This window comes from Anser brachyrhynchus (genome assembly GCF_964034855.1).
Source record: "Anser brachyrhynchus genome assembly, chromosome: 4".
NCBI classification, from domain to species: domain Eukaryota; kingdom Metazoa; phylum Chordata; class Aves; order Anseriformes; family Anatidae; genus Anser; species Anser brachyrhynchus.
In genome coordinates this window covers 43,726,323-43,754,127 of record NC_137698.1, presented here as the reverse complement: position 1 = coordinate 43,754,127, position 27,805 = coordinate 43,726,323, and the positions used below count along the sequence as shown (strand labels likewise).

General features: G+C 36.9%; 2 long non-coding RNA genes across 3 annotated transcripts in view; one reads left to right on the top strand and one right to left on the bottom strand.

The window, feature by feature from the left end:
* Positions 1–16,443, top strand: part of LOC308194637 — a 72,753-nt gene extending 56,310 nt beyond the window's left edge. Inside the window, exons 4-5 of one of the 2 annotated variants that reach the window (XR_013950775.1) lie at positions 1,415–1,497; positions 14,576–16,443. This is a non-coding gene — a long non-coding RNA (uncharacterized lncRNA). Of the gene's footprint in view, positions 1–1,414; positions 1,498–8,138; positions 8,286–14,575 lie in introns of those variants that run through there. The other variant, XR_013950776.1, reaches the window with a different exon arrangement.
* LOC308194640 lies at positions 1,505–26,901 on the bottom strand. Its single transcript, XR_013950779.1, has 3 exons — positions 26,256–26,901; positions 25,328–25,386; positions 1,505–3,361 (listed from the first exon to the last, which is right to left on the bottom strand). It is a non-coding gene; the product is annotated as an uncharacterized lncRNA (long non-coding RNA).
* Between the last annotated feature and the right edge of the window lie 904 nt (positions 26,902–27,805).

Here is a 27,805-nt window from a genome sequence, read left to right as displayed (position 1 = left end):
TGTGACTGATGTGCTCGGCATTGGTAAAGATTTCCATGGTTTTAAAGTACAGATTAAATTTGCTGATGGAAAGTGACTTTTTCTGCATCCTTTAAATCAGCTCTTTGCAGAGTTCAGGAATGATATACAAAATGAGGTTGGAAAACCATTTTTGGCTTAGGAAGATTAATTTGCTAATTACAGCTTGCTGTGGATCAGAGAACTGTTTTAGTAATGCAGTTTTAGTAATGCTTGTGGGTTGGAGAAAAAATCCTGATTGGTAAAGGTATGCTGGGAAAAAAAAAGTAAAAAAAGAGAAAGAATAGACTTTCTCAATGGGAAGAGAGTTTTCTCTATGCAGCTGGTTTCATCATACTAACTAAATGTCCAGGGAAATATCTACTTGAGCATACATAACACTTTTCTTCCTATGATATGCACTCTACCTTACAAGTAGGCTGCTGAGAAAGCACTTGCTGTGAGAACTTCCAGTTCAGCAAGGAACTTTAGTTCTCATGCTTGAAACAAAGTCAGGTAGAGAGAGGTAATTTGCCAAGAATTACAAAGAAAGATGTTCTTACTCACCTCTGCAGAACTGGATGGGAGTTTTAATTCATCTTTTCAATCTTCTTGCAACAGGATTTGATATGTCTTGGTTTCTAAAACACTTTTTATGGAATGTGGCTTTTGTTTTGTCCCATTAAAAATAAATAAATAAAAATACAACTTTTCCTGGTTGACTGTGGTGTAGAAACATGTGGAAGCCAGATCTTCCACTGCACAGAATGCAGAAAGCAAGAAAAGCTGTTTGTTTGTTAGACTGTATTTGGAACAAATCTCAGTGAGTACATAGAGAGGCAGATCGTGCGTGGAACTGCATACTTATTTTCCTCTACTGTGAATTTATACCTATCTTCTGAAATTACATTTCTTTCCTGCTGTGTTGAAATGACAAAGAAAGAAACTGAGCTTCATCAGCTCAAGTGAGAAGTGGTTCACGTTTTAGCTGGGAATTCACATTCATCAGTTTAATATTCTCTTTCAAGATATACTAAGTTTAGAAGAACTACTTACTTCATATTTATGTAATGCCCTGCTAGTACTATACTGTTTCAACAAATCAAGCCATTTAAGTATTCTATTTGTAGGCTGAGGATGACAGATTCCACTAAAGAATATATAAATAATTAGCATCATCCAAGCACAGAGAATTGCAGCAGTGGCTCTCTCTCCTTGCTCTTTTATGTGAGATCTGTGTTGAACAAGTGTACCATTTAATTTTAATGAAACATTGTGCTGCCTCACATTTACTGGCATGCCAAGTGACTGTAGGCAAAGCGTATGGTAAAAATTCTGTGCTTTGTCAGCTTAAACTCTCTCTTTCCTTTAAAATAATGTTACAACTTTAATTTATTAGCACTTTCCTGTTCTCTAGGAAGACTCCTGTGTATATGAGTGTCAATTTCCAGGCTCAGCTCCTGCTGTCCTTCGAAGCTATGGAGGAGTTTGCTTTATAAGGTGAGCTCAAGCACTGCTGTGAAAGTTCAGGGTCTTTCTTCATCTGCTTGGGGAGCTAACAAAGTGTTCATATAAGTTTTCCCTGCCATTTGTCTCTCAGATCCCCTCATGTTACTTGACATACCACATTTTGGGGAGATTCCCTTCTGAGATTGTTGTCCACTTGTGCCATCTATGGCACCAGTGTTTTCTGTATAAGATTTAAGTTTGACTAATCATTCTGTCAATAGCTTATCTGGAATGAATGCCAGGATGTCAGTGAGACTTTACATTCCAGTATCTACTGATAACGACATAACGGTTGCAAAGAACATGGCAAGGTTACATTTAAAGACTATAGCAGAGACTGAATAAAATAAAAAAAAATAAGCTTCTGAAACACATTACAAATATTTGTGGTTTGCAAAGTAGCAAGAAAAAGACAGAACTGCCATTTAAGAAAACATTAATAATGCAACTGGATGACTCTGTGACAGATTAGATGTTTTCATCCTGGAAGAAAACATCACTAGCTGGCCAGAATTAAGTAAAGATGAAGAAATCTTTTCCATATACTCAACTGTTATGCATTGTGTGAAGTTCAAGTGTTAACTCAGATGCAATTTAAGGTGGTTCTGATTTCATGAAAATATCATATGGAGAGGAAAAGAAGAACTTTAACAATTGTGAAGTTAAAATTATGAGAGTCTCTGTAAAACAACACATCAGCTTAATTTCTCATATATATATATATATATGTATTTCAATCCCTACAGCTACACTACAAGTAATTTTTGTTGTGTAAGCAAAAAAAAAAAGCAGGTTTACTTAGCAGAAGGTATAATATTTTAATTGATTGGCTCAAATGAAGAAGTTCATTTGACTTCATAAATTTCCTTCTGATACAGAGGTCATGAGCTTTTCACAACTTGGAATGCTACATCAAAATAATGAATGCAGCAGAATTTCCTTATGGTATTAACCAACAAAGGATGCCTTTTGCCATTATGCTCAGAGAGGCAGCAATTCGTGTGTGTGTGCAAACACCAAAGATGTTGGATTTCTTAACTGGGTGATAACCAGTTCCTGGAGCAGGCATAGTCAAAAACGTCATTCCAGAATACTGGAATACAACCCTTCTGCTTGATTTTCTGGCTTGTGATCCAAACTGGCAATCTCAGATATGTTCGTGTCCTTTTCAGTGGTTCATTTTCCTGTTAAATGTCATGAGGTATATCAATTAATACTTGCACACATATATATATGCAAGTATTTAAATGGAAAATTGGAAGAGATTTACTGTGGATGTTCTTCCTACATACCCAACATAACCGCTGTTATCCCTCTATGTATAAGAAGTATCCTTTATGCTCTATTCCACTTTACATATTTATCTTTTACAAAAAAAAAAAAAAAAAGATAGATTAAAATTTGAGTACAATCCTCAAATTAAATGTACTTTTTACCTCTGGGAAGGGCAAAGACATTCCTGCAGTTTCACAGCCATGTCAGTGAATTCACAGAAAGTGGGATTTTTCCACCACTAAGAGGACACTCAGTAAGACTGCATCTACCTTTCTAAATATGCCATCAATGAAAGGTCAGGAAAGTCTTTATAACACATGGTCCTGCTAGGAAAATCTCTGTTTGACTCATCGGCGAGTAATGGTATATAAGCATATGCTTCCCCTGTAGCAGGCTGTGAAGAATTTTTAAAAAACATGCCAGACTTTTATCCCTCGTGTTTACTCCATAAGAAAATCTTGAGGAGATTTTATGGGGAGGTCTAGGAATCTGTACTCACCTTCTCACAAAATGATGATGATAGGAAGAGCACCCAAGAACATACACAACCCAGCAAGCACTTGAGAGTCATTTATGAGGTCTGAAAAGAAAATACAATGTAACTTTTTCCTTACAGTCAGCACACTCTTAGAAATGGGTCCTGGATATTAAAGTGCATTATGAACCTCTGCATAGTGGAAGCAAGCTGGGGCAAGCACCTCAGAAAAACAGGAGAGCATCTTCAAAGACACTAAGTTATAGCCCATGTATAAGTCAGCAGAACAGCTGACTTTGTGGAAGAACTGTCACATAAAGGACACGTTGTGCCAATTCCTAAGGCAGAGAACATATAATCACGTAGTTAAAGTACTCCTATAATTGAAACAGCAGGTGTTAGACTTTACAGTTACTAGAACTATATCCAGTTTCCTGTCTGTGTAATAGATGAGAGTCAGGATGATCCTCAGTACTGGTACACAGGAACCAAAAGTGGTAACTCCTCTTTGTGGCAAACAAACATAAAGAAACTCTTTCCAGCATCTTCGCTATGCATACACTCTCTTTGTTTGTTCACACTCAAATTAGTAATAAGAGTTCTCATTAATTTAGGAAGAAAAAACCTCAAATGTTTGAAGACAAATAGAGGTTGAAATTTTGAATTTGATTATTAAATGAATAGTCTAGTCAGGAGATCTGAAAGGGGAGATATAAACAATTCACATTCTTAGTGAAATTGGAAGCATTTCTATAACATTCTTTTTTTTTATTTTCATGGCTCATTTGAGCTTGCTAGAATCTTACCCAGTAAAAAAAGTTCCATTAATGAGTTTGATATGTGTTAGACATGCAACAATTTTGAATGTTGAAGGTATGTGGTGCAAGACTCATCTGTTAGTCTGCATAGTGTTCCAGCTCCTTGGTGTATGTTGGGAAAGTTTGTTTCTAGTTGTATTGAATTTGTTTTTTCTTACATGGATTATAAAGATTTGCAACTATAGCAAATACTTGCTTTCGTAACAAATATTTTGGCTTTTACTCTGCATAATCAGTGAACCACCACACCACAGTGATTTCCCACAAGTCAGCACAGGAGAACAGCAAATGAGTTAAAATCTAATAGACTGTTTGCAAAGACTGAATATGCCATATTTTCTCTTTTTTTCTCATATGCACACTTTATTCTCGAGTCATAAACTCAATACAGAGTAAAACTTTTTAAAGTCTTAGATAAAGCATATTTCTATCAATCTGAGTCTTGTCTTCCAGACTTTGATTACTCTAAAATAAATAAATAAATAAATAAATAAGTGTACAGAAGAGACTGATACTTCTGCTGTATCTTTTTGCTGTAAACTGTATTTGGAGGTTTTGTTAAATCTGGGTTCTTTTATTTAAACTTGTTTGTTTGTTTGTTTGTTTTCTTGTTGAAAAGCAAAGCATAGAAAGACATAATGACTTCACTTTGAAAGTACGTGTAAGTTTTTCAGGTAGACACCATTATTCCAGTAATATCCAACTAATGTCGTTTAACAGGGAAGATCCAAAGGAAAGGATCTGCCATGATGCATTAACTTAATTGAACTTCTAAAGTTCTGACCTTTCTCTGATCCAAAAAGCTCTGCAGTTACCAATCTCTCTGGTCCAAAAATTTTTAAAGCCAATTTACTACTGTGACTGAACAGTCATATGGAAGTGCCAATTCATTAATAACTACAAGTTTGCATAAAAGTAATAATGGCTAATCACATTTACATCAGCATGACTTTTTACATCAAGCACTAAATCTTGCATTTAGTATCCCCAGACAGGATTAGGATATTTGTATTTGAAGTGTTTGTGAATGTTCCCATAGCACTAAACCAGACACACTGCCCACTGCAGAAAACTTTGTGAACCCACATTATCATATTATACTTTTTGTACTTTCTTCCCCATGTTGAAACACTTCCTCTTCATAAGGGGCAAGTATACTTTTAGATGCAATCATCTTCCTTCAAAGGGAATGGCCATCTGAGACCACATAGGAATGATGTTCAGATGAAAAACTGGAAGTGATTTGGCCTTGCCAATTACTTTCCTGGGTGTTTTGTTTTCATCTGTCAGTCTCCAATGTTCAACAGCATCTTCACTGCATTGTTTTTGCAGCTCTTCGTTCCCTCAAATTCCCTTTTAATTGATGCCTAAACTTCAAACTGTTTTCCTTGCAGGCAGGTTTGCAGATATTTATTTGCATCATGGGAACCACAACTACTCAGCAAGCTAGAGAAAAAGGCCCCTCAATTGGCTCTGTCAGGAAAACTCATAATTAAACTCTGCTCAAGATTTATGGATCCGGTGCAGAGTGCTTGATTGAGCTGCTTATCAGTTTGGGGGAACCTCATTATTTCAATTTTCATTTGAAATCTGTTTCAAAACAGAGACAACTCAGCAGGACCCTTTACTGAAATATTTGGTCTGCTTAATAACGGGTGGTTACTTGTTAATTATCGGGGGGAAGCAGGGCTCATTATCAGGATGAGTAGTCACATCATACCAATACTTTTCACATCAGTTCTTTTAAAAACTCAAGATGTGAGCTATAATTTAAAACTTCATACAAGCTCTGAAGTTTCAAAAGGAGTAGGTATTTTTCATTTTGGAGTAGGAAAAAAAAAAAACAATTTTAAAGCAAAAAAGAAATTAAATGTTCTATGTTTCTTTTAATCCGTATAAGAGCACTAACACTCTTAACAGATATACAAACTAAGTAAAGTAGCAATTGTTTTACATTTGGAATCAATCTACTAAATCTTAAAAACATATCTCTGGTTAGCTGGGAATTCAAATACAAGTAAAAAACACAATCAGGTTTGGATGAAAAAAGGGGGAAAAAAATATGTAACTGGAGCAAATCCATGGAGTTTATTGAGAGTCTTGTTAAGGTTTTGGAGCCAGATAGAAGTAATATTGGGACAATTTCCTACCACTAATGGAACTGTTGCACCTTTTAGATACTTGTTAAATCTGGCTGTTTCTTTTCATCCTCTTATACTATCCAGTAACCAGTCCTCATACAAAATCAAAAGCAGAATTATTTCTGTCTATAAAGACATAGTGATTCTGTGACTTTTATTGTTTCCTAGTTGCATGTTCCTCTGCTCCACTAGAATGAATTGTTCAATGCAGTAAGGTGGCCATCACTTAACTTTATGGAGAATTTCTTCCCCTTCGCTCAGCTAACTGTTCTTGTGATACTTGAGAATATTTGTGATCAGTTTTATCCCTTCTGATACATTTTAAAAGGGAACATTTGCTTGAGTTTGCCAAGTTTGCTCAGAGAGGTAACTCCACATCTTTGCTGCTACTAACACTATCACAAGTCAAACACCGTATTATAAGTGTTCCAGCATTTTTTTTTATTTTATTTTTCAGGAATGAACTGAAGTATAAACATTTCCTGCAAAAGTACATATAATAGAGGTTTGTTTGCCAAGTGGTTTTATTTTCCTCTTTGGCTGTGATTCTCAGAAAATGTTTAAACAGTAATGTAAAAATAAATGAATAGATTTTCTTCATTACTATTTTCTTTCCCTGCAAGAATATGTGCCTCAGGGAGACAGGGGTATAGAACAGATTAATAGGGAAATTTTGGTGGGAGCCGCTTGTTAAATATTGGCAGTACATCACTGCACTGAAGAAAAATGAAAGTTGGTGCCCATGGAGTTACTCCTGATAACTGATTGCAAGACGCCTTCAAGGCTGCAATTTATCTTCAAGAAATGCAATAATTAGATCTGTGTAAGCTTGGGCTGTCTCTTTTCAGTAAAGAGGCAGATATGATTTCATTATTCAATTCCTGTGAGGTCATTAGTGAACCTGGAAATCTATTCAGGCTGTCTGAGTTAACTGAGAAGGAAGAATAAATATATTTCTGATGGTGTCAGAGAAGAACTGAAGCCTTACTGTTTATTTGAACAAATTAGGAAAGAAGAAAAAGAAACTTCCTTGGTGTTGTCATGTCATTGTGTATGCCAGCAGCATCAGTGTACTGCCCACATGATGGCACAGGATCTGCCTGCCTTGGCACTAGGTTTGCCTGCCTTCCTAACTCTGAATTTCTCTCCTACTTACAAAAGGAACTTGCAGAGTCTTGCAAATTTAGTGATATTAGTGCATACCTCTTAACTCCTGGGCACCATCAACACCTATACTGGCTAGGTATTTCTAAAGTATAAACGAGTAGTTACTCAACATTTTCCAAATCTTCCCTTTTTTCAATTGAAAACTAACTTTTAGTGAGAAAAGTTCTTCCCATGGGAGTGAAGGGGGTTAAAAAACACACATTTTAGGGGAGCAAGTGTACATTTACACGTAAAAGGTTACCATCTATCACCATCTCAAAGCATTAGCTCATATTTCATTGAAACAAGGTGTTACTTAAGGCTTAAATCATTTCACTGGCCAGCAAAGAGGAAAAGCAATAGGTGTATATGTGATCTATCCAAACTACTTCTCATTGGAGCTGTATTATACATAGGTAAAACCTAACACCTTCACCCAGTCATAGAGCAGCCAAGGAACACCACACAGTGCCCAAGAAGTTGTTTTGCTGTATTACACAGTTGTTAGACATTGAAAAGTCTTTCAGTATACTGAGAAATATCTATTAACACTTGATATCAGAAAAAAGAGACATAATTAAGGACTGAGAATTCTTAGGGGGAATTAATTATGAATTTACAGGAGCACCTGTATTTCAGGGAAACCTAATCTGGCTCTACTGATTTCAATTTGTAAGTGGCAACAGAGGAAAAAGTGCCTTCCCATTGAAGGTGCCAGGAGAAGAAAGAGAGGAAGAATGGCAGAATGAGTTCCAAATCAACCACAGAAAGGTCAGAGTAATGACAACAGGAAAAAAAAAAAAAAAAAAAAAAAAAAGAAGTAGGGGAAGTAGGAGAGTAGAGGAATCACTTTGGGGCTATCACAGCAGCATCTGAAATTTTGTCCCTTCTATTTTTCCTGGAGGCTGTGCAGAGAGCGAGTAGGTAAGCAGACCATTAATGCAGTCTAAAAAATCCATTTGTTAGCTGTGAGCAGCAGGAACCTCTTCTATTGTTTTTTCAGCTTGGATTTTCGGAAGTGTTAAAATTCATTTTTAAGTACATCTCAGAGCTCTCTTTTTCCCCCCTCCCTACTCATTGGAATCCCCAGAATCCCCCAAACCCTATTTATTTTTTTTATCTACATGCTCACAAGTCTTATATTTTTGCATATATATATATATATACACACACATATATATATGCTTGTGCATACAAATGTATTTGGAGTTATCAATTACCACTAGGTATTGACTACATTGCTAAGGGGAAATGCTTCTTCTTATCATCCCCTTTTGTAAGTGCTGTGCAGACTTGCCAGCTGCATCACCAATGGAAATGGCCAGAGGACCCCTTTACTTGCCATTACTATGTTGTGAAGTGTCTGCCAACCATCTTATTCTCTAAAAAAAATCATAGTGGCACCATTTGGTGCAGCAGTAATGACAAGTTACTTTAGAGGTACTGTTTAACCCAGATCCAAACTGAGTGGAAGACTGCAGAAGAAAATATAAAGAGCAATATTTGTTGAGCCTGCCTGTTCCCTGGTTTTGATTAGGCAGCAAACTGCAATTCCACAGGCTGAAACTCAGAAACACTGTGTATCTTTTGCCTAAGAGCTTATTCTTGTGCTAACTAGCTTGCCAGCTTTCCAGCCTCCTTTCTGGATGCTTATTTAAATCAGATGTCTGGACCATAGGTCCAGCAGCTTGGTTCCACAGTGAGGGGAACAAACAAACAGTGCAGAGACACATGCGTATGCGCGCAAGCCTTGGAAAAGCAGCAGATCTGGGAGGGAAGTGGGAGACAGCCAGATGGAAGATTTTAGGCTCTGGCTGGGGAGGGTCGAGGTAAGAAATGTTGCTGTGGCAGTTTAAGAGGTCCTGACCCTAAAGAGGCTCTTGCCTCTTGTATGGATCTGCTGAGAGATTCGCAACCTCCCTGCCTCCCCCCCATCAGCTCTGGGGGTGGAAGTTGCACAGTTGATGTTCATGCCCGCTGTGCATGCCTCAAGCAGAGCAATGCCTCTGCTTTGACAGAGCTTATTTATGTGCCGTGTACATGTTTTGTAGCACACGTGGCTTGTTAAGAATGCTCGTGGAGTGCAAGACCCAGTGCTTTGTAGCGTCCCTGAGAGCTACCACTGTTTCTGTCCTGTGTCCATTTTCTGGCTGGCGTGTGGAGATCTCCATATCTATCTGAGGAGATCAGTTCACTGGTGGGCAGTTCCCAAAAGGGGCTTCCTGGGCTGAAGTTTAAGTATGAAAGTCATTGGGTACCTCCCCGAGGACAGGCTGAATTCAGCATACCAGCCCATGGGTAGGGGTCAGGACCAGGCCCAGGATCTCTCCAAGTCTATGGAGGTAAAGGCACTGTGCCGGTGTGTTAGTCGCAGCAGCGTGTGCATGGCTGGGAGAGGGACTCACAAATGCATAAAATTGCCCCATCGGCTCATGTTAAAGAGCTCACTGCATCAACCCAGATGCTGCAGCACATGGTAACCACGCATAGGCTGAAGCGCTGTATTTCTGCATTAACCAGCAAATTTTATGTTATGACTGGCCACCGAACAACAAAGTGATCCAACTGTACATTTCTCTTAATCATCACAAGTGCTTACTTTGTGTTAAAACGAAATGCCTTCAGGGCTAGATCACAACAGAGTAATGATAAATCTTGTCAGAAATCCTGCTTGCCCTGGCAGCAAGCGGGCTCTGTGGTTTTGGCTACAGCGCATCCGTGCTCCTTGCTGCGCCGAGGGCATCACGTGTGCCCATTTAAGGTTCAGTTTTGGCTCTCTCCCAGCTTCTTGAGAATTTGTTTAACTTTCTCTTTAGAGACTGTGAGTGTGCCCTTCTTCACATGAAGCTTATTTTCCAGGGACAAACTGGGGGCAAAAGGAGGTGCTCTAGCAAGATGGTCTAACCATCTGTAATTGTCAAGTCTAAATGTCTTTTAGACTGTGTGTTGATTATGGAGTTAGTATTTAGTTTTCTGTGTGTGTGTGTTTTTGAGATATTTGTATTTGTCTTGAGTGTCGTCTTTTGAAAGAAATAATAAAATGTTGCTTCCAGTCCTCTAAAAGATTCAGTGTTTTCTACACTATTTCTATCAAAACTAATCCTTTCTTAGTTAAGAATTGGACCTCACTGTCATATTCTGGCTGTACCTTCTGTAGTTGTGTCACCTGAGAGGGACAGAGAAATTTGGTATTGAATTTAGTATATAGCTCAGAGGATGGGGCAGGTATGTCCCAAAGAGCGTTCCCTGCAGGGCTTAGTGGTCCTGCTTGTTGATGTTCTAGCCCCAGCTCTGCAGCATCCTCCCTCCCAGGTGCCTGTGTTTCCTTCCCAGGGAAACCAGGGCATTGGGAGAGAAGAAATATTTATGCAAAAATCTCACCCTCACATAGATTTGGAGCCCAGCTGAGCTGAGGGGATCTGTCTCCAGCCTGTATAATTTTGACATAGCCTGTGTGTAAAGCTTACCACCAATGAAAAGTACCTAAATGCCAAAAATGTTCCTGGGAAAATAAACTGTTTGATAGTCTTGCTGTTTTCTAGTTTTTAGCTTTTTTAACAAAAAGTTTTTTTGGAGACTTATGTCTCCTTGATATTTTATCAGGGGATTTCATAGTGTCCTTCGAGTTATTTTGGTTTACATGGTAGGGAACAATGGGAGAATGATAATATCAATTGCTTCCTCATATTGTTTTTATTTATTTTTTTTCCTCTTATATTTTGGGAAATAGTTTAATTTTACATGAGGCAGCACACTGAATAGTAATCTATTGTACTGGGTCAATTCATGTCAGATAAATTACTCTGGGAAACAATTCCCTTCTGACCTTCATTTCTATGTATGCTTGTATTAGTCACTTATGTGGATTATGTGGAGTAGTTTCATAAACATATTTCTACCCAGTGCTTTCCATCCCATTTTTTGTGAAGTGCAGTAGAAGGGCAGCATGTCTTTGTGTGTTTTTTGTTGTTGTTTTTTGCATGATGAACTGGTGATGAATTGAATAGTTAGATTATGACTTGATGTGCATTTATCACAGATTGCAATCTATTTACATTATATAATTTTCTCCAGATTTTCTTTTATTATTCACAGTCTGTAACTGAGACTCTTCAGTAAATAGGAATGATAATTCCACAGAATTTCATAGAAATGGTTTTATTTCATTTATTGGTAAGAAATGTTGGCCACCAGATTCCAGATGTCAGCTCTTACAGGAACAGAGAGAGCTCCAGAAAACCCCCTCCAGAGACTGCATTTTTTCCAGAGGAATAGCTATTACTCATTCCAGAAAGTTTGTGAAGTCGCTGTCTATAAAATACCATGGGAAGGTACATATTGGAAAGCCAGAAGGGCTTCTGATTATAGCCACTTATAATGATTCTAATTCCTTTTACATTTTTTTTCCCAGTTTTCAAGGAGAATAGCAAAGTTTTTGTTGCTGATGTTTTGGTTTTTTTTTTCTTCACCCCTTTTACAAGTGTATTAAGCAGTTGCACTAACTGTTTATTTGTCCGGATCCACAGCTCAGTCATGGGTAAATGGGTCTTTTCTGGTCCTCAGGAAACAACTTCAGCAGATGGTTTTCATCACTGCTTCAATACAAGCACTGTGACCAGAAGAAGAAGTAACGTGGCCAGGAAATTTCTACCCCTTGGTCAACTTGGTAGCTGCAGTGGTCCAGCCCAAGGAATATAGAGTGAGCTCTCTTACAGTGTGTGAAGGATGACATGATGGGCACCAGAACAAAAGAGGAATTTGAGTGCCTTATCCTAATTTTGTGCATCCTGTCTTGCACTGCTCTATGAGCATAAAGACCAGAACAAACAATCTGGGCCATTGTGTTAAGAAAGTAAATCCTTAGCAGGGATGTCCCTGGTTAGTCATTTTGTGGTTTGATAACTATTTTCTCCACTAATCTGTCTTCCCTAAATAAACTGAGCTGCTTTGTTGTTTGGATTGAGATAGCCCAGACTTGCTGTGAGTCACTTATTTTTTCAATTAAGATATCTTTATGATTTTCTACATTTGTTGAACTGGGTTATGAAGGCAACTTCCCAGAGGGCTTTTTAGTTCACATGGCAAAGAGAGAGTATGTTTTCTCTCTTTTGCTGATTTTTGAGTGTTTTTTTTTTTTTTTTTTTTTTAAGTAGGATGTCATTCACAAGACACATTAAAAAGATTATCTTTGGTATCAAATGTCCTTTTCATCTTTTAAGCATCAACCAGGCGTGTCTTATCAGGGAACCAGTATGTAGTGCTTTTTGTATGCAGCCCTGATGATCTTTGCATTTGTTTAGGGATCAAATGGTCTGGGACATGCTTCTTTTCCAAAATACTGTTGAAATTCTGCTTCTGTAATGTGTGTCTGCGCTGTGTGCTATTGCAGCATTCGCTGCTGCTATCTGACCAGCCACATTTTCTAGTATGCATTAGCTCAAAACACATGCAATGAACAGACTGTGGTCTATATGTCAGGATTTTAAAGTCAAACTGGGTAAAATTGGTTTCAGTAACAGACAAGAGGACAGGAACCAAAATGGGCATGTGTTTGAGGCATCAGACTGAGACTGAAGATCCGGTTTAAGTTTCCAGACCCTCATCACAATCTCCAACAAGTTGCTAAATCTTTTGGGCATCAGTTCTCTGGCTATAAAGTGGGGGGTAATATCATCTTGCCTTAAAGAATAACTGTGAGGATGAAGTTGTTTACTAGGGCTCTAAGGTAAGATGGCAAGGGGTATTGCTTGCAGACTGATCTCACAGAAATGACCTCATTGCTTAATGGTTTAGGTTCCAAATCTGTCAAGTGGGAACAATAACTCTGGTACCTCTTCAGGTCTGTTATGAAACTTACTTCAGTAATATTTGAAAAACACTTACTTTATGTCCTACCTTCTCTCAAGGGACTTCACAGTAAACCGGCAGCTTCCTCACACTCACCAGATAGTTTTATGCTAAAAGGGTTCGTATCAAATATCTAAGCCAGCTAAGGCTTTCCAATGTAAACCCTCAAAGAAGGGATCATTTAATGATTACCATCTTCATTTAGATTCTAATTTTTTTTAGTACAAGTCTTTTGCCTTGTACACTAACTCTGGCTTGTAAGTTCCCTGAGCAATATTCTCATTTTGAAGTTGTTGTTCCAAGAGCAGGAGAACTGTATTCATTAGATAAACTCCTGTGTAGCTGGAATAGTGAAGCCAACAACAACTAATGGTTAGTGCTGTTGTCTTCAGGACGACTATGTTTATAACCTTTGCTGTCATTTGAGTACTAAATCATTTAATTGGGAACCAGGTTTTGTTCCTTTTTAAAGAAATAATAAATAATGAAGATGATATCATGGTCATTTTCTTCAGGCTAGAAACTTGGAAATAAAGAAGGCCTCTTAGGCTTGAAAGATGCAAGCAGCTGGCTTTGATGGGCACCACAGAAATATTTCCTCCCCTGATGCAGATTGTACATGCATGTATTTATAAATATGTCCTTTTTTTCCTCTCAAGTCACATTTTGTTGCATGTTTTACATGTCCTATCATTCTTCCCAAAACCTTCAATCAAACCATAGCAATCTGGAGTAAAATCTGCATTTTGTGAGGGATAATAAGAGTCCACACTTCTTACAAAGTTCTGAAGCCAGTGGTACTGTTATTGATGATGATATAGAAATGTGGCACTTATGAGAAATTATATCTGTAGAGACAAAATGGCATTTCTCACGAAGATCTGTGGATTTGAGAGTTTTGTTTTTGTAATCAGAATATGCTTACAGCATATTTGAGAGCCAAAGTTATTGTACTATGACTTCAACTAATACTTTGCAAACAACTTTCATAAACTTCCATGGTTGCAACAAACACACACTGTATTTTTTGATTAATAGCCTCTCAGAAATTATACATGGTAAATTCAGCTAAAAAAAATTCTCTGCCTACTGAGCCTTCATGTCTGTAGGTAGTGTCCAGTTGTACTTTATTGTTCTTTTCTTTCTCAGCATAACACCTACAGAGGGAAATCTTGTTAATTTAGAACAGAGGGTCAACTGAACCAAATTTCTTTCAACTTTCATATTTGCTAAGCTTTCTTTCACAGTTACCTCTTTTCCTGTTTGTTGTTGTTTGTTTGTTTTTAAAGATAAAATAAAAATCTCTCCATTATTTCTCTTAATCTAGTTCATGTGAGGGGTCTCCTAAACATGTGGTTTCTCTGCAGGGGAAGATGCAGCAAATTTCTTAAAGATGTTTGGAATATGAGGATGTCAGCCAAGTCTCAGAGAACTTGTTGGGGGCTAGTGGCAGCCCTACCTGCATTTTCTGATAAGTTCTCTTTTAGAGGGATTCCCTTTCTAGAGACCTAAAGAGCTTCTCGTTAATCAGACACTGCTTCTGGGGACAGCTGGAAAACAGAAGAAAAAGGAGGCCCATCCACTTAGTGTTCCTCAGTATGATCTCAAGACTAAACAACTTGCACAGACTTACAAGGGGAGGCCAGTGTTACAAGTGTCAGCAGTGCACATGCTCACAATGTTTCAAGAATGAAAAACTAATACAACAGAAAAATCAGACTCAAAAGTAAGTTGTGGAAAAATTTTCATGTCTTCAAGAGGAAGATAGGCAAAAATATACCAAGGCTGAAATGTGTTTGCTTTAATGTGAGCAAAGATGGTGATGCTTTTGTGTCTAACTGTATTGTAAATGAAAAACTATGGAAAAGAGTGTCCTCAAAAACTATTGTTTTGTTGTTTGATTAATTTTATTTTTATTTAAAGACCATAACGGTTTGTTGAAGTACATATTTTTCAGTAGTGAGATTCTTTACATAAATGACACTTAACATTTTAGGAGATGTCTAAGGTTCTCTGTTTTGACAAAATATTTATCGTGGTTCATCATTTAAGTTCAAGTAGAGAAATAACTAGTCTTAGAAATTAGAAGAGGTATGGAAGTTACTGAGGTCTACTGCTTTTTAAAAAACTTTTTTTTGTTTTTTAAGAGAGTATTTTTTCCTTTTCAGGATTTGTATTCTGTCTTCTATTTTTTAAAAGATGAAAAGAGACATGGAACCATCTCAGAATTTAAAAAATACTGACCAAATTAATTTTTCCACTACCAAAAAAGAAAAGATGAAGGCTGTATCTGTCAGTCCATATAAAACAGACAAAAAACATAATGTGATTTCTGTCAGAGATGCATATGGTTTTGGCATATACATAGTCACGTACTATACAAATCTCTCTGGCAAATAATGAGAAGAAGTCCTCACATTGCATCCACATTAAGTTATTTTAGTTCCATTTTATGTGCCAAAAGTTCGCATTGCATTCAGATATTACCTCTTCTCTGTGTACTTCTGACCTTGTCACGCCAAGGAGCCAGCAAATAGACTTCCCTTTCCAGAATATAACAATAAGTCAGGTCAGAGTAGGAGGAGATGTTTTATATGGATGATCTTCACTATGAATAATCCAAAACTGACCTCACCTATACTGGTTAATATGGACGGTCTTAGATATTCATTCAAATATGACTTTATACTCCAGAGATATTATGGACCAAGTTTGCTTAGACAAACTTGGCTCCATTGCCATTAGGCTCCATTGAGCAGGACTAGTGACCCCACAGTACAACCGGACACCCAAGCTGAGGAGTGGCTGGTGCATGCCCTAAACTGCTCCATTTGGGATCACATACCACACTCCCTTGTCATGGGTGCTTGAACCTTGTTAGGAATTGAATAGTGGATTCACCTTTGCGCAAATGCTACAAAATATCCTGTGTACTACAGCATCACTGCGGTCCCCTGGGGCTATAATAACAGGATTGTGCTGCAAGAAAACTCCAGTGTTGTTGTTTGGAACCTTGCTCTAAGGCTGAAAACCAAAAATAGCCATTTGTATAAAAACTTTGTTTTTCCCCTAAGAAAATATTGTATTTCAGTGCTTTCTAACCCTGCAAGTGTCACGGAATGGTGGAATTTTGACAGAATTGTTAGTTCTACTAGTATTAATGAAAGGAGTGTCTCTCCGTTCCTTGTAAGAACCAACTCTCAACTTTATCCTAAATAAATCCTGTTGAAAATAATGGAAGTGTTTCAATATACCTTCTGAAGTATTCATTTAACTGTAATGCCCCAGTCTTTGCCTTGTACATAAACAATATATCAGTAATATGGAAACAGATCCTTAAACAGGTTTCTAAAAAGTTATGTGATATTTTATTAACCAAGCCTTTTTCAAGGCCAGCTTTGAAACTTGCTTGCAAGAAAAATATTTCCCTTGCTTTTAAATAATTTTGCACAAGACAAACAACAAATTCTCTTTGCCCAGTCATCTGTCATATGCTTGTAACCTTCTTCCTCTATTTCTTATCTGTTCCCTTGGAAAAATCAATTTTCAACTCCCCTGTTCTAGAAACTTTGCCAGTACAGAGTGCCTGGTTTAATCATATTGAGATCATTCTTGTTGCTTGTTACTTGGAAATCTGGCAGGTTATAATTTATGAGATTACAAAAATGTTGCATTGTATGTTTTATCTTCCTTATTTCTTGAGGGTGGTAAAAGCGATAACTTTTTTTGATGTAAAAGTTGCCTGGGACTGCATTTGCTCCATTCATTAAGGTTTTCAGATGTCTCACTACCTTAGTGGCTCATTTCTATTTCTTTGATGTCCATTAATATGCGTGATTTCATTGAGTATATGTAAGGATAAGATTTAAATAGCCTCTCCTATTTAAACAAAAGGTAAAGGTATTAAAAGAACAATTTTGGTGTTTATGACTGATGGATGGTCAATTGAACTGCAATTCAGCTCCTTATATCAACCACTACAGTGGTTGTTTGCCAGCTTCTTTGAGGTGGATTGTTTATACTTCAGCCTTTAAGATGCCACATTAATCGACAACATATTAATAAGAGAAAAATAAAGATGAAGTAATTTCTGAAGTCCTTCAAGTCCCTAAGTTCTTACTGGGGACAGAGTATCCAAATCAGGGTTGGTGATTTGTTTGTTTGTTTTGAGAGAGAGACTTAGAGTAGATTTTAAAAAGTTAAATGAGTAAAGGGACCAAATTTCCTTGCAAAATCTCTCTACAAAATTCCAGCTAAGTTAACTAGAAGAAAAAATGGCTATGCATCTCCTGAGGATAGCAGTGTCTGGCTGGCTTGTGAATACAAGTGATACTAGCTATATATTATGTTTAATGCCATGTCTGCTGGGTTTTATCCATCACTACAACTGTACTGTGAAAAGCTTGGTGGCTTTTATGAACAACCCCTGCTTGCTCTTGGCCATTCACTCTGAATTTCCATCCTGCAGTACCACACATGCCAGGGCAAAATCCTTTCCCCTTCAAATTCGTGCTATACAGTCTGAAATCTCTATCTCCTCACTTATCTCCACAGATTATGTATGATAGATAATGCTTAATTAAAGTAATCTAAACTTGATCAATTTTTAAGGTCAGATTGATTTTAAGAAAAAGATACAGCGATGATGAAGTGATAGGGACACGTTCAACACATCTTTTTGCTGAAATCTCATGCTGAGGGTTAATGTGCAACTCACATACAAAACCTGGAGGTTGCAAGTGTGTGTACTTGCTTATGTGCTCAGTATTTATTGAAATGAGAGTTTTTACATAAAAAGATGGGACACATGGTTAGCAGCTGGAGCTTATGAGGATCTCTAATAAAATGGTAGTAACTGTAGTAACAGTAGTTGCTGCTGCATTCTTTAGTTGGTGACAAAATGGTGGCACACCAGTAAAGCTATGCTCTTAAGTTGAAAAAAACACTTTGCAGGAGTTAAGGGAATAGAGAGACAATGTATTAGCAAAAGTCTTATCATTTCCTGTGTTCTCTAAGTTGTTGGGTATTTATTGCCTTTTTTTTTTTTTTAAAAATCTCATGGTGGGTAGCTACTGTCCATACTTGTGGCTGCCCAGAGAGGCTGTGAACCTGTCTTCCTCTGAGGTTTACAAGTCTTGTTTGGATGAAGCCATAACTGACTCGATTTAAGGTTGGCTTTAGTGGTACTTAGGAGGAGTTGAAGTAGATGGCAGGAGGTTGAAGTAGATGGTGGCCAGCCATCCCTTCCAAACAACATTTCTATGATTCATTAACTCTGTGTTAAATTTACAAATTTGTATCGAGTAACAAGCAGTTTCTCAATTCAAAAAATTGCAATCAGACTTTCTGCAACAGAAAAAAAAAAAGCAAGAAAACAAACAAACAAAAAAATATATTCCCTGTTTCAAGTAAAACTAGCTAACCAGTGGGGATTTTCACAGATGTTGTTGAGGTTGCCTTCACAATTGCTTTCTCAACTCATTTCTTTGTGGGAAACCATTTGTTTCAAATTCTACTCCAGTTTGCACCCGATGTCAACCAAAAATATCCATTTGGTGCTGAAGAGATATACCACTTTAAAAATGAAGCAAGTAATACCAACTCTTTTTTGTGCAACAGGCCGGTATAAACACTTTGAAAGATATTTGTCATTCTTTCAGTCTTTCAGTATTGGACCCATACTAAAAGCCAATAAACTTCTAAAGTGATAGAGTCATGTGGGCTGCATTGTTTAGGGAGGCATTTTCTGGTTGTGACATCAAAAAGGCAAAGGTCACTTCTCAAAACTTGCAGAAGTAGAAATATTCATGTTTGAAAAAATGCATAGATTTATATTGGCACCAAAGAGAGAACATGATATTGAAAAATGACTAATTACCTAATCCCAATATTATTTTCAGCTTACCACACTTGTTCTATCTACCTGATCATGTACAGCAGAACAAACATTGTATAAGTTTATAAACAGTAAAAGAAAAATATAATGCCTGGTTCTCAAAATATAAACATGAAAAATAGTGAAATGTGTCCAGTAAGAATAATAATAAAAATTACTGGACAGGGAAGTAATAACACAGAACAAATGGTACTCAATCTGAGAACACCTTTGGAAATTAAAGAAGAGATTTAAAAGTAGTTTTTAAAATTTAGAAGGGAATAAATAAAATCAGTTTTTAGGGGGTATTGTAGTGCTCCTGCAGTTAAAAAACAAACAAAAAAAACCCTCACCTGCCAATTTCAAAAGTGATAGCAGATTCTTGAAAGAGGAGGTGCTATGTTACTGTGTGTCTAAAATTCAGCCAGGACCAACACCTTTAGACTTTCAAAACTAATAATCCCAATTCAAAGTCAACTAAACTCATTGTAGGTAGTTGATGGAAAGAATATAAGGGGAGTATAATGTGATTACACTTGCTCAGAGCAGGACTTGTTCATACTATTTGCATTCTTGGCAAGCCCCAATCACTTAAATAGTCCCACCAAAGGTTATGAAAAAGGAGAAAAAAAAAAAAAACAACTGAAGAGTGGGAGTCAATGATCTATCCCCAGTACTCTTCTTAAAATTTCTTTATGTGGAGACTATTGTTTGTATATTTTTCATCCTTACACTGTTGAGCAGGATGTGCCAGTTGTCAGTTACTGTTACTAAGAACTGATTACTTTAATGATATTAAATGGTATTTCTAATATGCACTAACTAGGACTTTTGCAGGAGAAATCTTATCTTACGATTCAGGTATATAAAGTGATTCACAGTTAAACTGGTTGACTAGAGTTCTGGAAAAAATCAAATATTGCAATATTTAGTCAACTTTTTCCTTCTATTGTGCCTGTTTCCCTTTTCATGCCTGCCTTCCATTAATACACTAAAGAAAGAATTTAAAGACAGAAATGATTACAAAAATTAAAAAATGAATACTTAAGAGTTTAAGACACGAATCCTACATTTGTGAATTACTGTTCACACCAGATCTCTCCCTTGAAGAGTACTGCAGTCAGAACTGGCTTCCAGTAAGGCAGATAGCCAAGATATAAACTAGCTGGTTTGGAAGCTGCTAGCTGTCAAGCCTCATCAATGAGAAGTGCATACTAATTTACCTGTGGTTTTTTTTTGTTTGTTTGTTTATTTTTTTATTTTTTTTGGCTAGGTAGTAGAGATAAATTACACCAGACTGTGAACAAATCTACTCTATGCATATTTACATGAAAAATAGAAGATAATAATTAAAAAATATACATATATAGATTGAGTGTAAGTTGCATATATGCCCATAAATTTATGCATACTCTGTAAGCAAATGCAACTGTTTCACAGGATGAAAGCAAGCAGAACCAGAATTGTCTGTGATAGTTACGTTTGCCAGGCCTGTGAACTGTTTGACATTTCTCCAATGAAAAATGGTAACCACAGACACCATACCAACAGGGCACAGTATTAAAGGCCACCATGGAGTCAATTGTCCAATATGCATTGCTTTCTTTTCAGTAATATGTCACAGTTTGTGCGTTCTGTTTAAGATTTAACTGGTGAGTTAAATGGAAATGGTATTAATTATATGCTAGAGCTATGTCAACCTTCAAAACAGCTGTAGGCTTTTAGTCTAAGGAAAAAAAAAAGAGAGAGAAGAAAAAAAAAAAAAAACTAAGCATTGTAAGCTTTTTCCAAAGGGATGAGCTTAAGATATGACAACAAGACCTTTAGTTATCTCATGATAAAAACTTCCAAAGTGTCCATCTTCACCCTTCTTTTCATCTCTTCTCATAGCCCTTGGTTTCCACCCTCCAAAGAGCAAAACCATATATGCTCAGGAAAAAAAGGGGACACAAGGAGTGAATCTGGGGCTGGTTTCTTCCCCTTGCCTCTCTTGGCTTCTCTCAACAGAAATTCTGATAAAAGCTGCCAAGTTGTCATGATCTTTTCCTCATTCTGTTTCTATGCTACATGAGCTTCACCTGCTGGTAAACTTGGCTGAAGATGTTGTGTGTACCCTGGCTAAAAAGGACTCCAAACAGCCTTATTCACAAGCCAGTGTTTCAATTTTGTGCTCTCTCTGGGGTCATCTTGATGATATAATAAGGCTCTTGGGGCCACTGGCACTGGCAGAACCCAGTTTTTCTAATAATCTTTCAGTCAGAAAGGGAAGTGTTAACAACGAGGGACACAACCACAAAAGTTTTGTATATGAAGAATAGAAAGGACTTTTTTTCTCCCCTTCCATTCCCTTCCCTTCCCCCCCCCCCCCTTTTTTTTTTTTAATATATATACATGTATATATATTTTGTTGGTGGGCTGTTTTTTCAAGCCAAGGCACATATTTTGATGATGACTGTATGATAATGAAAAACTTATAACTATTTTACAGGCGACTGTGTTGCTGTGGAACAACACACTTGGTTTCTTGTCTGGTATTTTACTTTTTGAAGTCAGCAATATTTGGTCCGGCATTTACATTTCAAACATAGTTTAGCTCTCTCCTGACACAGTTTTGTGGAGACACTTGTTAGCACTTAGCTTTTTATTAAGCTCCAAGCCTTATCTTGTTGTCATTAAGTGAGACACAATAAATGGAGGAGTTATGCACTCATTGTGTGAGGTAGGGGTTTGAATGAACTACTGACTCATTGAAAGTGGTAAATATGAACCCAAAGTGAGATCTAAGTCATTATCTAATTACACTTGACATTTCCGATTGAGAGGCCTCTGTAGTAATAACAATGTATGTATTGCTTAGATTTCTTTCCCAGTCACTGGTGGTGTTTCTTGTTCTGCCCTCTGCCCTCATTCTCTACACGTCACAGTAGCTTGAAACATGCAATTCTATGTGCGTGCTTGGCATTGCTGATACAATGACACAAAGACGGTTTTGTGAATGTTCACTCTAACCAAATATGAACAGCATGGCCAATCACACAGTCAACATCTGCTACAGATAATACATAGAAGTCTAGAGATGAGTTTTCTGAAATATGAATCAATATTTTATATTTTACTTTAAGGCAGGCATGGTTTGGTTTGATTATCTAAAGACAGAGGAGAGATGAAAAATTCCAGAGTGGTTTTAAATTTTTCTTAATGCTGGTCTATTTTGGCCCAACTTCTTTATAAAAGTTTTATAAAACCCACAAATCTTGGCCACTTGCTTGCTAACTCTCTTTGTGTGATACTTCTTTAGCATAATATTTGTGTGTTTTCTGCTGTTGGCAGACTTTTAGTGTTGTCCCAGATTTACCCATTTTACTTCTTATGGTTTCATGAAAAACAAATCTCCATCAGCTTGATGCATCTATGTTCCAGCCACTCAAGCTCTCCACTAAAAATAATTCAAAGATCAATTCTGTTGCTCAGGGGAACTACTGGTTTCAAAGTACGTTGATTGTAATGTATCAGTTGACTCAAGGCCATTTAGAAGACGCATGCATTCAGCAGGGTTTTTGCTTATTTGTATTTCCAGTGAGTTGTTCTTAGCTTCCATAAAAGAGTAGCATTTGAAGAACCTGTTTCTTGCTTTAACCCATAAATTTATTTCATAATGAACAGGAAGGTATTTTAGAATTAATGTGTAATTAAGATTTTTATTTTATTTTATTTTTATTTTTTTGGTGGTGGGAAGAAACCCTTGTACATATTTTAGAGTTTTTAGCTCAGGAAAGAAAATAAACTTGCCGTTAGAATCAATGAGAAATATCAGATCTCAGTGCTACCTCCTTAGGGATGGTTCAAACTTCTGAATCATAACACCAATTTTTGGAATCATCAAACTAAAGAGAAGGCATCAGATCCTTGTCTAGATCTTCTTTGGTTGGTTGGTTGGTTGTTTTTTTGTGTTTGTTTGTTTGTTTTGGTCTTATTTATGCACTCTCCTTTTGACCCAGCCTGCTTTAAAATTGTGCATGGATCACATATGCAGCAGTAGCAAACTAGCATGTTAGTTTGGATGAGTACTATATTAACACAGCTGTGCTATCCACATTAAGTTGATTTGTTTAGGGAAAGATCTCAGTTATCTCTGTTACGATGTTAAGGAGTGTGTAGACAGACTGAGCAATATCTGCAATGGAAAAGGAATGAAAAATTGTGGAATATGTGCTTTAAACTTATAAAACATGCATTATGGTGCCAGCTGTATTTTCTGAAAGTAGTAATAGACTTATCATGTGATGAGTTGCATAAGTTATAGTTGGAAATGGTCTTATTGGTCCCGACTGTGAAGAGTTAATCCTCATAACATAGTCATACAGGTGACAATTTCCAGTGTTACTTCTTATTCTGAAAGAAGCTCTTTGATGAAATCAAATAAATATTGAGATTCTTTTTCATTTCAGTGAGGTCTAGTCTGGATGTCTTGCATTTTGTTATGGTACCCCAGGTCAAGTAGCCTTCTGCATGGACACTGTACTGTTATTGCATCTAAAAGCTTTTCAGCCACCTGTCTCTGGAAGGGCTCCAGTCACTGTTCCTCCCTCTGACTGACCCACACTCATCATACAATCTTATGGGGGAATGCTCTTGGGAGCGCAACGCACTAACTCCTCAGATCAGTGTCTGGGATTACATGAAACCTTTCCTCAGAATGCCATCTGCATTAGGCCTGTCTGGTTTCTAGTGAAAGCTCTTTATAGACAACTTGGCTGAAATTAAATTAGGCTTAGGAAAGAAAATTCTTAAACCACAGAAAGTACATATTAAAAATATGAGTTACTTACCTATGGAAGCAAAACCAAAAATACCCAGACATATCCTCCCTTCTGTGACACCAAGCTGCTATAGACTTTTAAGGAATTTAAGGAGCTTTAAACTCACTCTCAAGCTTTGTATCTTGCCATTGAAGTAATTCAAGTAATGTTTTTTCTCTCTCCCTGCACAGGAAGAATTAACTATGATAAGCAAGCAAAGATTCATTTAAAAACAATGACACCTGATTGGGAGCTTGCCCAGCTCTTTGTTCACACAGGTTTCAAACATTTTTTCTGTACCCTCCGCGAAAGTCTCACAGTATATTATCTCTTGGTAGGTGACCTTGGCTTTGGTCCTACAGCCAGCTCAAAGTAAGCTTCCGATTTTTACAGATATGTCTATTACATAACATGTAAAATGCTGAAACAGTTTTCCTTGGACATCTCAAGAATTATCAGTATCTGCAGGTAAATGCAGGTAGCAGGTTTTGTATTCTCCATATTCTTAGTTAAAACACTTGTAAGTAAACTGTAATGATTTAAGACTCTCTGCACATTCAATAACTTAAATTATTGTGCAGATTTAAAGCCAGAAATCCCGGAAAATATGTATAGAGTCCATTTCCATTTTACTTCTCTGATCTGTTCTTTCTCATTGAAAAGCTCCCAGGGGCAGTGACTTCTCTTCTCTCACTTTAATTCATGGATATGGTTTGAAGTTGACAGATATACAGCTACTTAATGTAGCTTTTGATCATGGTTTAAAAAGAAAGAGAAAAAAGAAAAAGGAACATAAAATGAAAGAGTACTTTTCTCCATGGAGGACAGAATGCCATTTGAGGCTTTTACTGCTGGTAATTATAACATGGTTTAGTTATGATATCAAATAATAGCTTTTTAATCCCCTTAACACAGAACTTTTTTTCTTTTTTTTTTTTTTTCTTTTTCCCCAAAGCTTTCTACATTTCATTTGTTATGCTTTCTGACCAGGAATTGAGGACTGTCTATCATTTACCTTATCTTACAGCAGACAAAATCTTTGACCTAGATGTATTTATTTGATGAATAGTTGGGTATCTTTGTTGTTTTTGTACCTCCCTTGTCTATATTTCCCCATATTCCTGCTTTAGAATAAACGACAGCAGAGACTAGCTTATGAAGCTGAGCTGAAGAGATTGAGTAAAATGAAATTAAACTTGATGACATACAGTTCACTGAGTTGCAGTCATAAAAATGGCCTCTGAGTTTGAGATTTTCTATTTCTAACAAGGCAGGAGATTCGTTGTCTCTTTATCGTCTTTTGAATATGCTGCATTAAAAAGAAACTGAACCAATTAAAACAGGGCCAAGAATTCTGGAAAAAGTGATCTGGCAAGAACAAGATTTATATTTATTTATTTATTTTCTACTTAGTAGGGATGAGCAAAAACCATAAGCTATCTTACCTTCAGCCCTTGAAGTTTGTGTTCCAATGAAACAAATCTCAGATTGAATTGCTCCTTATCTGGATTTACAGAATTCAAATCCAACAACAGCAAAATCAGATCAAAAAAAAAATAAATTCCAGATTACTTCATTTTTATTAAGCTGCTACACTTCAACATACTTATCATATGTTCTTTTTAAAGTATGGGATAGGAGTAGGTCTGCTTGTTAATATCAGAATCAGCTTGAACCTTATTGATATATTTATTATCAACAGCTGACAGATTAGAGGCTTTAATAACTTCTTAAAATGAAGTTATAGCACTAATTATGAAGATCTGCTATCTATATCCCATTTACCTAAGTCTCCAGGTAGACAGATCCCTATGACGGAGTGAAAAATGTCTTCAGCCACAGTAGACAGTTTATATCTAAATGTTTCTTTGACCATTGTGGCAGACATAGCTGGTGAATATGTACACCCATTGCAATCAACAAATACAAGAATGAGAGAGGATGCCAGAGGATGGGATATGATTACATTTCTATTTTAAGAAGAAAAGATGGTTGTAGTTAGTTGAGCCTGCTGGTACTTTACACTCTCTCCCTTGTGCAAAATTTTGGAGGGGAAAAAGTCTTATGATTCCATTCTCCAGACTGTTTTGATCTTAGTGATTTTGATCTCTGATATGAATTGATTTTGTGCCTTTTGAGTATAACTATTAATGTCTTTTATGTTTCATCATTTTTCATCTTAACATGAATAAGAAAGAGATGTGAGGAAAGTGGGGGAGGGGGTCTGCTGCATATGACTCCCGTTGAATTCCCTTTCACTTCATGACACTTGTAGTAAGTCATCATGAGGATGTATGTACTTGAAGTGAAATTTGTGTGGGAGAAACAGACTTTATGTGTATGGTATCAAGTAATCATTGAAAAGTCCCTCACCTCAAGCAGAATGGATTTCGTTTCAGTAAGTTCTGGAGAAGGCGATGTTCTGAAATTGAAGCACATAGCTATGAGCTGTTAGGTGGAGAAAAGGAAAACAGAGATTTTTTTTAGTTTCCATAGTTTGGCCTAACAGCAGTTCAGACTCTAGAGACAGAGGTGCAGAAAACAGGAGCAAAGCAAAACAACTGAAACAGCGATTTCTCTCTGACAAATACCGTGGCTTGATTGTTATCTTTATGAGAGAGCTTAACCTTGTAAAGTTTCATGCACATATATGTAAGAAATTTCAAAGTAGTATCTATGTTAACAATATTTATTGGATTCTTTCAATGTATACTGTATCTACAGTTTAGCTTATACCTGTGTGAAACACCTGGTCTTACACAGGATGCCATAGGCATAATTAAATGTTCAAAGCACTGCAGGAGCCTGATTTTTCTCTATAACCTGATCTTTAAAAGAAATCCCAAGAGCCATTTTTCAGTTTGGCTGCACCTTCAAAACAAATGGAATCTACATCTACAGTACTGATAGCATGAGGCAGGGAGCCATACTGAGATGACATATGTTTCTGCAGTTGTATGCATTTGCACTGTGTCACAGCTACATGAGAGCACTGATTTGCTGGCAATACATAATGTAAATATGATAATAATATTTGGCATGTGAGACAGATCTAAAGCTTGGATGATGCCTCATTGAAAGGTGATTTGCTAGAAGTTCTCAGATGTTCAAAGGTATCATTTGTACTTTTTATTTTTGGGGGGGGTGGGGAGGGGAATTGGGGGAAACAAAAGTAGTGGAAACAGGCCCAAAGAAAGACTGGACAAGTGCAGTGTAGACAGGTGCTCTTGTCCACGAGGCAGGGCTGCCCTGTAGCTGCTTGTCAGTCAAGGTTTGTTGGAAATGGAATTTGAGTTTTCTCACAGCTCCAGCTTGATGTAATTGCACAAATGAGTCAGTATTTTCTGATGAATATTTTTTTCTACCAGGGAAAGACAAACAAACAAAAACAATTAACTCCACTTTTAACTAATGAGCAAATTTTATTTTTCCCTTACCCATGTATATTTTCCCCATTACCTGTTTTCCCATTTCCCAAATTAATGATCATCTCCTCCAAGTGAGGCTGCAGAAAGTATCCCTTAGTTAAAGACTCCTAGTATCTTTGCTATCTCTGCTAAGGTCTCCTCACTTGAAGGGATTCTTTGCTTATCCTATACCCTTGGCAGGAGAGTTGTTTTCCATGAAAACTTCACAACTTCTGCTGTGGTGATTCCCCAAAGTCACTATTAGCGTAATGCGGGTAGGAAGGGACTTTTCTTCACTTTCATTTTGAAAATTAGGCACAGCGGGAATTGATTTATTTTTAATTTAACTAGAACATCAAATGCTGCAGGATAAGAAAATATATATTGTATGTGGTATACCAAAGCAACATGAGAAGAAAAATGAATGGAATAAGCTACCTCAGTTAAATCAACCAAAATTCCTGCATAATATTAAATTGCATGGTTAAAAGAACAACTACAGTGGCTCTGGGACAC